The sequence below is a fragment of the Oryzias melastigma genome, linkage group LG2 (assembly GCF_002922805.2).
Source record: "Oryzias melastigma strain HK-1 linkage group LG2, ASM292280v2, whole genome shotgun sequence".
Taxonomy (NCBI): domain Eukaryota; kingdom Metazoa; phylum Chordata; class Actinopteri; order Beloniformes; family Adrianichthyidae; genus Oryzias; species Oryzias melastigma.
The window spans coordinates 535,632-546,176 of record NC_050513.1 but is presented as its reverse complement, the minus strand read 5'-3'; the positions used below and the strand labels follow the sequence as shown (position 1 = coordinate 546,176).

At 41.2% G+C, this 10,545-nt stretch overlaps 1 protein-coding gene across 3 annotated transcripts in view; it reads right to left on the bottom strand.

The window, feature by feature from the left end:
- LOC112160147 (neural cell adhesion molecule 2) overlaps nt 1-10,545 on the bottom strand; it is a 615,672-nt gene that overhangs the window by 484,989 nt on the left and 120,138 nt on the right. The window lies entirely within an intron of this gene.

The window sequence follows — 10,545 nt, the reverse complement described above, 5'->3', positions numbered from 1 at the left end:
ACTTTTATAAGACATTTAAAACATGAATAAATTGAAGAAACAGATTAGTGTTGTCCCTTATTTATATTTCATTAACCTTCTTTAATCATTAAAAACTTAAATAAAACACTTCTGTGAAGTAGCTTTAATAAACAAGTAAAAATACAGCAAGTATAAACTATGAAAGAAAATACAATTATCTTGTTACATAAGTGATAATTAGTCATGTGATAAAGTTTAGTAACTTTAGCTTTAACATCTTTAGAGCTATTGAACATTTTTGACCAAATATGATTCCTGTTCTCATTTAAAATTCTTATAAATAAATTATGACTTTGTTTTAGCATAACATTTGATGAGTGTTCATGAATAGCTGATATCATTATTAGTTTTAATTTATTAGTTTTATTTATTTAGTTATTTTTAAGATTATGTGCTTATTTTTTAAGTTCTTAAGACATCACATTTTGGTTTTATTACCACAGTAGTTAATTTTCTTAAATGTTATTTCTCTGTCAGATAAATCAAACAGGCATATCAATGGACAGCTCGGGTCCTAAGGAGTTAAATCACGGCGCTAGCATGTAGCAGTTAGCAGCTGCTGTGTAGCCATCTGTCTGCAGCATGAAGAGCTTCACATTAAAAAGAAACAAAATACTGTCTTTTCCTGTTGGAATACCTTTAGAGGTTGTTGTTTGAGTCATGACAAACCAATAGAGACATTTGCTGCCAGTTTAAAGCGTTTTTAAAAGAGTTATTGATCCCGGAAGTTAGCTTTCTAGCTAGCTTTGTTTACGTTAGCCTTCTGCTTGAGCTGCTGCCGTTTTCTGCTGCGTTTTCTGGTGATGACATTTTGTGATCTTTTCATGACATGCAGACTTGGAGTGGAGTATTTATCCATAAAGATAAGATGAAATAAAAAGCTCTGATCATAATGAATATAAATGAAATGTCCGATACTGATCGGGCAAAGGAGTCCGATTCCGATCGAGTCCCCAACCACGTGATCGGCCCCGATTTCTGATCACGTGATAGGATCGGGAGATCCCTAGTAATAGGCGTAAAATCTCTGACAAGTCACTGATGCGAAACAGTGGGTGCTGAAAGCTGAATTTTACACTCAAGATGCTGAAATTGATAGCTGAAAACGCTGAAGCTGATAGCTTAAAACGCTGAAGCTGATAGCTTAAAACGGTGAAGCTGATAGCTTAAAACGCTGAAGCTGATAGCTTAAAACGGTGAAGCTGATAGCTTAAAACGGTGAAGCTGATAGCTTAAAACGCTACAGCTGATAGCTGAAAACCTGAAGCTGATAGCTAAAAAAGGTTGAAGCTGATAGCTGAAAACGTTGAAGCTGATAGCTGAAAACCTGAAGCTGATAGCTGAAAACCTGAAGCTGATAGCTGAAAACGTTGAAGCTGATAGCTGAAAACCTGAAGCTGATAGCTGAAAACCTGAAGCTCATAGCTGAAAACGTTGAAGCTGATAGCTGAAAACGCTGAAGCTGATAGCTGAAGTGTTGAAGCTGATAGCTGAAAACGTTGAAGCTGATAGCTGAAGTGTTGAAGCTGATAGCTGAAAACGCTGAAGCTGAAAGCTAGATAAAATGTTAGCTAAAGTAAGAGGGGGAAAAAAGCCTACGTCAGTCAAAACAGCTAGCAAATAGCTGAATTATTAGCTAAACTCCAAATCCCAAAATTGTCCAAAAAGCTAGTAGAATGGCCAGTTTTAAAACTTTAAAACTGTAACTTTTTAACATAATTATGAATAATAAAAATGCAAGAATATTATTCCAGAATAAATCAACTTAAACCTTAAATAACTTTAATATTTTACTCTCCATAAAAATATATTTTGTCAAAATTATACAAGTTAGAAATAAGCACAAGATAACATCAGGTCATTAATAACAATAAAATAAAATGATCTGGAGGGCCGGATAGAATTACCCGGAGGGCCGGATCCGGCCCCCGGGCCAACTTTGACACACATTGCAGAACATCAGTTCTTCTCTGACTCGGCCTTGACTGAGACACGTGTTCTCAAGAGTCCACAGGAAGTCTCCAGTAGAGTACCAGAGCCTTCAGTCAGACGCGTTGGAGCTCTGGAAAGCCTCCACCTACACCCTGCTTCTGAATGAATAGCATCTGCAGGCTATTATGACACTGAAAGAGAAGCAGGAACAGGAGGAAGAGGAGCGCGTGTGGGCGAGGCCAGGACAAAAGGGAAGAGGAGCGTGATGAGACGGCTCAGAATGGCGAGGCTTCTTTGTTCCGCCGGGTCCTGCGGGCGCCTGATTTCAGGCTTTGTGGGAAAGTGTGGAGGGTGTTTGGCATCCAGCAGATGCTCCAGATTCCCAGTAACTTCCCTTTCCCCTCACGGAGCCCAACGCCGGGCCGCTCCGCCTGTCGGGAGCGCTCTGAGACTTCCCGTCACCGAGCTCATCCTGCAGGGCTTTGACTGTAAACCCGAGCTCGCCGCTCCCTGCAGGTATTTCAGCAGAAACCAGGAGAAACAGAGGAAAGAGCAAACGACGGCAAAGGCAGCGGCGAGGAGACACTTGTGGAATGTTTTAGGCAGCAGATTCTCCTGTGATGCTGCAGGAATCACAGCCTCAGAGGAGACCAGCGCTCCCCAATCTCTGGAATCCGTAACATTTTCTATCAATTCCCATTTCAAACTCCGTCTTTGAGCACGGTTGATTCCACTGGGAGGCCTTCACGGCGTCGTCTGGGATCCTGCTGGAGGAAAGCAACTTTCTGGGATTTCTTCTGGAGGAATTCATCTTCAAACTGATGTTTTTCTTTCTATAAGAGCTGTTGAAAATACACCAGAACCTCTCACTTCTGTCCACACCAGAGCGTTTGTTCTGCTGGTCTTATGGATCTGTTCATGCTGGATGCTAAAGGAGACCTCAGAGGTTTGAGTGAGAGCTGAACGTTCATCACTGTGAAGCTGCAGGTGGAACCAGCAGATCAGTCTGACCCACAGCTCACTTTTATTTAGCCGGTGTCTTTTATTAAATACTTCATACATTTTATTTAGTGCTTTGTTTTGGTAGCTGTGGTTTGTATATATGTATTTTTTTTCAGGGTACTATTGATTTATAAGTTTAGATTTTGAACATGTATTATGTATGCATAGGGTGTGTATGTATGTATTAGTTTTTATGGCTGCTGTTTTTTTAATTTAGATTTTTTTGTTTTTTTTTTTACATTTTTTATTCATTTATTATTATTTTTATTATTTAGTTACAGTTAATTTTTAAATTTTGATTTTTTAAACATTTTTTTTTATTTTTTGTTACGATTGTTATTTAAATAAGATTATTTTTTAACTTTCTTTTATTTTTTTACTACGGTTGTTTTTTTTATTTGGATTTTTTTTATGCTGTTGTTCTTAAAATGAGTATTTTTTTACTTGTTTCTATATTTTTGACTACTGTTTTTTTACTTGTTTTTTGGCTGCTGTTGTTTAACATTGAGATTTTTTAACTTGATAATTTTTGGCTCCTGTTGTTTTTTTATTTAAACTTTTGCTTTATTTAATTTCTTTTTTTAGCTACTGTTGTTTTCTATTTTAAATTTTATATATTTTTTTACTATGTTTTATTTTTGGCCACTCTTTTTTTACTTTTAGACTTAAACATTTTTCTGACTTTTTTTTAACCTTTTTTTAAATTTATTTTTTTTAAGTTGCTTTCTTAACATTTTTTGAATTTTTGTGTATTCTTCTTTTCAACTGATGCTGATTTTTATAATTTATTGTTTTTTTTTTTGTTTTTTTTTTGGGTCACTGTTAATTGCTGCTACCAAAAATAAAGAAAAAAAGTGAAAATTGTCAAATGAATTTCTAAAAGCCCAGCAGAACATGAATGGATCTAGCTAATCTTTCAGCCTCACAGCTGTCGGTTCATCAAATCAGATCTGATCTTCTTCCCATCTGACCCTGCAGCCCCGGGGTCAAGGTTCATTTTTATTTTTTTAAGTATGAATGAAATCCACTAAAGTGAATGTATTTCTTTCAGCTCCTAAATGACCGTTGTTTAGTATATGACTGAGGCATAATTCATTTGAACTTTTCTTTATTTTACATTACGTGAAAACAAAATGTTGGAAGAACCACATAAGATCAGTTTTTTATGGAAATTTGACCCTTAAAATAAATATTGAATAGAAGTCAAAGGTCTGAGATGAAACAAACTGTTTCCAGCTGGTGGTTCCAAACCTTCTCCCAGCTTTTCCTCATAAAACGACAGAACAAAGCGGTTTCCGTCCTCCAGCTGGTAGCCGATGTGGCCTTCGCCGTTTGTGGAAATGTTTTAGTAAATGAAAGGAGCGAGCCTTTGATCAGATGAATGAAGACGAGGACGTGACGGCGAAGGCGTCCTCCAAGCTCACCAGGACAGCGCAGCGTTCTGGTTGATGCGTCGGCGTTCCACAGCTTCAGTTTGACTTCATTCACGACGCCTCAATGCAGACGCTCAAGGTGAACCGGTAAACCGGAGATCAGGCTCAAAGAGATGAACACTTGACCTGCTGGATCAGAACTCTGTGCTGCGATTGGAGGAGAACCCGAGAGCAAGGCGGAGTCAGAGCAGCATCAATAGATGGTAAACAAATGTCGAGTTCAGAGAGGAAAACCTGGACGTTAGGCTATAGTTGAGCATTTTGATTCCACTTTCACCAAACTTCTTATCATTTAAATCAGTTTCACGTGATCAGATTCACATTCTTGTCCGTTTATGAGTCCATGAGAGTCAACATAAGACCACAGAAGGTCTGTCTGAACTGTTGGGGGATGCATATAAATGTACACATTTTTAGAACTTTTACATTTAGATTCCTACTGAGGTTTAATCCTCCATTTTCATGGTTGAAGTTGTTAATAAACAACATTTTGATGTTTTTTTAAGTCACCTCATGAACGCTGAGGTCTCAGCCGTATGATGGGAAAGGCCGCACTAATTGATGTTGGCGTGAATGTCGGCGTCCTGTCAAACACGTTGGGAGCGTTTCCTCACATGTTTCCGGTCCTTTCCCGCCTCAGGGGTTTCAGATCCAACACAGTTCAATATCCGTGAATTCATTTAGAGTTGTTGCTCCCATCGTGTCCGAAGTCCCTGGAAAGCCGTCTCCATGGCAACGGAGTAGGAAGTCTTGCATTGTCAGACACAATACAGCCCCCCCCCCCCAAAACAGATCAGTCAATAACGACTTCATTCATCAAGCCTGTTCCTGGATGGAGCTGCAGCTGATCTCTGTGGCGGCGCGGCGTGTGAATTATCCGGCGTGTAACGTGGAGCTGTGACCAACCAGAAGATGAAATCTCTGCTCTGTACCTGCAGCTAACCATGTCAGCAGCGAGAGGCGCGCGTTAGACTCGCACTCCTGCCTTTTGTTTGATGCATCTTAAACGTTCGTGCGGCTCCAGACGTTCACCGACTCACGGCGGCGGGTTTCGGACCCTCCAGGTCTCCATCAACCTCCTCACATCATCAGAACCAGACTCCATCAACCACCGCCGCTTTAAGCCCAATTAACTGATACATGTCTGCAGAGAGACGCCAGATGGAGACCCCCCCTCCTCTGCTTTAGTGCCCTTCAGCAAACCCAGCAGCAGGATGTGACGCGCACAGCCCCCTTTTCCCTGCAGCGTGGTAATTACTCCGGAGCACGATAACCCGGCCGGCCTCATATCCATTCTGAGCGCTTGTCACAAATCCATCAGCAGCTATTCTGCATCGCTGCACCAAAAGAGGAGCAGCCCACCAGGCTGCACGGATCCTATAAATACCCCAGATAAGAGCGCTGAAGGCCCTCGTGCATCATCCCGACGCGCACCAGTCCCTTCAGAGATGCTGAAGCCACTGTCAGGAGCGACTCCAGCTCCAGCAGCAAACCCTGATCTGTACAGGACACGCATCACAGTCCATTTCTGAACCCAGTCCTCACCGCCACGCCAGGACCGACACCCCACTCTACATCTCTGAGAGAGCTTGGATTCGTACTAGCAAGACTTACAGCTGCAAACAGAATCTGTTTTTTTGTTGGTTTTTGGATCCATCAGGAACATTTGACTGTGGAATAGTTATTATTTGAACTACTAACTAGTATTTAGCTTAATTTCTACTGATTTCTAATGAAAAAAGTCACTTTTCTCCACCAAATCAGCTGGTTGACGTTAACAGTGGTAGAGTGATATCGGTGCAAAGCTGATTTTCTGTGCTTCAGAGTTCGTTAGAATCAGAGAAAATGCCTCAAAGGTTGAATATTAACATAGTTTAATAGAATGTCAAGGCTGGAGTTACAGGTCTGGTGTTAAAGTGTTAAAAAGCTGCTGCTAATATTAGCATGATGATGCTAACATAGTAATTTACCCTAAATGATGCCAACTTTACCATGAGGAGGCTAAATTAAGCATTGTGACGCTAACTTTAGCTTGGTGATGCTAACTTTAGCATGAAGACGCTAACTGTAGCTTGGTGATGCTAACTTTAGCATGAAGACGCCAACTTTAGCATGATGTTGCCAACTTTACCATGATGACGCCAACTTTAGGATGATGACACTAACTTTAGCATGATGACGCTACATTTAGCATGATGATGCTATCTTTACCATGATGACGCTAACTTTAGGATGATGACACTAACTTTAGCATGAAGATGCTAACTTTAGCATGATGACACTAACTGTAGCTTGGTGATGCTAACTTTAGCATGAAGACGCCAACTTTAGCATGATGTTGCTAACTTTACCATGATGAGGCCAACTGTAGCCTGATGATGCTAACTTTAGCATGATGACGCTAACAGTAGCTTGGTGATGCTAACTTTAGCATGGTTATGCTAACTGTAGCTTGGTGATGCTAACTTTAGCATGGTGATGCTAACTGTAGCTTGGTGATGCTAACTTTAGCATGAAGACGCCAATTTTAGCATGAAGATGCACAAACTAGAATGACCGTGTTAGCATTAGCATGAGAATGCTAAAATGTAGGTAATGATGCTAACAGTGGCATGATCCTGCCTACGTGAGCAAAAAAAACATTAGCATGAGAATTGTAACATTGTCATTTTGCTAACACTAGCAATGAGTAGCAATGAATGGATGAGAGTCCACTGTAAGTCATGGAGACACCAACCATTCGAAAGTTGATCTTGGAGGAGAAAGTAATAACGGTGATTTGTGTTCAGACTGACGTCTATCACATCAAGTCTTTCATATATCAGGATCCCAGCCAGCAAGGCCAAGTGGGCCCCACATAGTTCAGAAGTGAGCAGAGAATGTGGGCCCCAAATGGGTTTGTCTGCAGTTTCCGTGGTGGCCCCAGCTGTGTTTGCCCACATTAGCTTCACTGCCTAGGGACTGGAGGCCTGGACAGCGACCCTGCTAGCTCTGCTGACTCCTGGGCGGCAGCACTTGCTTGCTTTGCCGGACCCTGGGCAGTGGAACTCACTACACTGTCCACCGGGTGACTGGCTAGCATAGCCACTTATAGATACTTGCTTTCCAAATAATTGATTCTCAATAATCTTAATACATTTTCAGTAATCAATAACCATGATATTTGTATCGCTCACAAAGAGGTTCTTCATTGGTTCATTCACAGTCACAGTTCTTCCCAGTGTGGACCAGAACCAATCTAACAGGAACAAGGCTGAAAGCTGTCAGAGTGACTCAATGACAGCTCCTCCAAACGGATCTAGGTTTGACGAGAAGCAGGAGAACGTTCCTCCACAGACTTCTGAAGCTTTCTCCTCCCATTGAGAAAACTGCTCTGCAAATGACTGATTGAGAAGATTGACCCGAACTGAGGATGACGACTGATGAAGCCTCCAACAAACAGAGAACACAGGGAAAGGGAGAGAAGCGCTAATGAACTTAACCAAATAAATTCTCTCTGTCTCAGTTGGCTTCTTTGTGCTAAAGATTGATTCGTTGAAGCGATTGATTCTCAGAGCAGCTGCTCACGAGTTTGTGTGGATTGGCAAAGACTTGTAACCTCAAGCCATCTTTCTTTGATAAAACTTGTGATGTCTTTTTCACAAAAACTCTGCGTTTCATCGGAGAAGTCAAGGTTGTACGGCGTTTTGACAGCAGAGGCGAGGAAAAACCCAAGCAGAAGCTGAGACCTTTGGTGTTTGTCCACGGAGGGCTTCAGGACTGAAAGATGCTGCTGAGGCTGAACTCGTCTCCAGGTGTTCATCTGTTTGAATAGTAAATGTCAGATTATTTATATTCCCAGGTTAACAGAATAGAATGGAAGGACAACCCCAGACGGCAGTTCAGACTTTTGGAGCCAAACTTTGGAGTAAAAGCTTTCAGAGTTAATGAGAATTGCGATGCAGCGTGAGAAGCTTTCAAAGGAAGAACGATGAAAGATGGAGTCATAAAGACGCTCCCGCGGGACACGGATGTTGGATTTAAATACCCGATGTTGATGACGAGCCATAAAAAGCTGTAAACAAAGACATAAAACACAAAAAAGTGAATCATCTTTCTCTAACAAAGTTGGTTCCCAAAGGTTCAAATTATGGTTCTGGTTTGTTTCAGTCACAACGCAGGAAACTGCTATTACTTTATCCCGGACAAGACCCCGAAGACATATAATATTTTTTTAAAAGTAACCCTTCTCTAACAAAGTTGTTTCTCAGAGATTTAAGTTCTGGTTTCTTTCAGTGGTATCACAGAAAACAGCTTCAGCCTTATCCCGGATAAGCCCCCAAAGACATCAAATATTTGTAGAAACTAATCTTTTTCTTACAAAGTTGTTTCTTAGAGGTTCAAGTACTGGTTCTGGTTTGTTTCAGTGGTATCACAGGAAACTGCTTCAGTCTTATCCCGGACAAGCCCCCAAAGACATCAAATATAATAAAAAGTCACCTGTCTTTAACCAAGTTGCTCCTCTGAGGTTTACGTTCTGGTTTGTTTCAGTGACAACACAGGAAACTGGTTTTCCCTTATTACGGATAAGCCCCCAAAAACATCAATTATATATTAAAAAAAGTAATCTTTCTTTAAAAAAGTTGTTTCTCAGAGGTTCAAGTTCTGGTTCTGGTTTGTTTCAGTGGCAACACAGGGAACAGTTTTTACTTTATCCTGGACAAGCCCCCAATAATGTCATTAGCTAAAGAGAGCATGTGCTCAACTTCAGCTCATCAAGTTTGTTTTATGGAATTCATCTCTCCAGCTGTAGCTGATGAGACCTGATGGGATGTAAACATAAAAACAGATGAAGAAAGGCTGCTCCTGAATCTTCATTCCTCTCTCATGACCCGAGCTCTACTGTTACACTCTCCTCATAAACTCCTCCAGCAGCAGGAGGACAGAATCAGCAGATAAACTCGGAGGCGGCAGCTCTGACCTCTGACCACACACCAAAAGGCTGCTGGTTTCAAGTGCAGCGTGGAACCAGCAGCCCGGCTCCTCAGTCAGGAGGTGGTGGGTGGTGGGTGCGCGGCGTCCGTGTCCCTCCAGCTCTACTACAAAGAGGCTTCAGCAGAAAATGTCTGGGCCTTGACCTGCAGCCGCTCATTCAGCGACTCCAGAGCCAAAGATAAAAATAATACTGTAAAAACATCCAGGAAACAAATCTGGAGAGGAAGTTCTTTCAAAGTAAAGGTGAAGAATTTTACAGAAATGTTGATCTTATCAATGAGAGTTTTGAGTCATTTCTTTATATTCTTGAATTGACGGATCCAGAAGTCATTACCGCCGGATCTCATGTTCTGTCACAGGAACGGCGTCTGGTCACTGGTGACAGATCAGAAGGGAGCAGCTAAAAGCCGTCCAACTGCACAAACAGGGATTAGCCGTCAGGTGAGACGGCTGATTACTCTGGATTACTGTCTGATGGGTCACATGTGGCCGACGCCTGCAGCTCCAGCTTTCACGGTTCCACCGGTTCCACCAGCGAAGCCGACAGAATGAAGCCCACGAGTGCCGAACGAACACACGTCTGCTCACCTGTTGCTTCTTTGAAAAACAAATCACGTTTTCTCATAAGTTCACCTCAAATTTTACAATTAAAAACCACTTTAGTCAAGAAAGAAAAGTTAATTAATTTGAGATGAGCGCCAACCCTGAACTGAATGCAAATGTGTCTATAATGATGAAACTATGACTCGTGTTTGTTTATGACTTTACCAAAGTCTTCTTCACAACTTGTCAAGGGCAGGATGCAGCAGCCCAAATCATAATACTGCCACCGCTGTGTTCCAAAGAAGAGGATCTGAGTCGTTGAAATGCTTCTCTCAGGTAGTAACAATCGCTTTGAATGTACAGGATCATGAAATATTTGGGTAAAAACGTTACTGAAATAGTAGCGTTGTTACATAAAAAAAAACAAAACATTTTGTTAATATTTTTAGTAGTAAATATAGAATATTGGGCACTAATAAACCTGTTTTTTTGTCATTATACTTGTATTTTTAGTAAATCTTTTAGGTCAGGGGTGTCAAACTCAATTACACAAGGGCCAAAATCTAAAACACATCTCAGGTCGCGGGCCGAACAGGATAAACATTTATGGAACACTCTAAAACTACATTTTTTAAAAGCA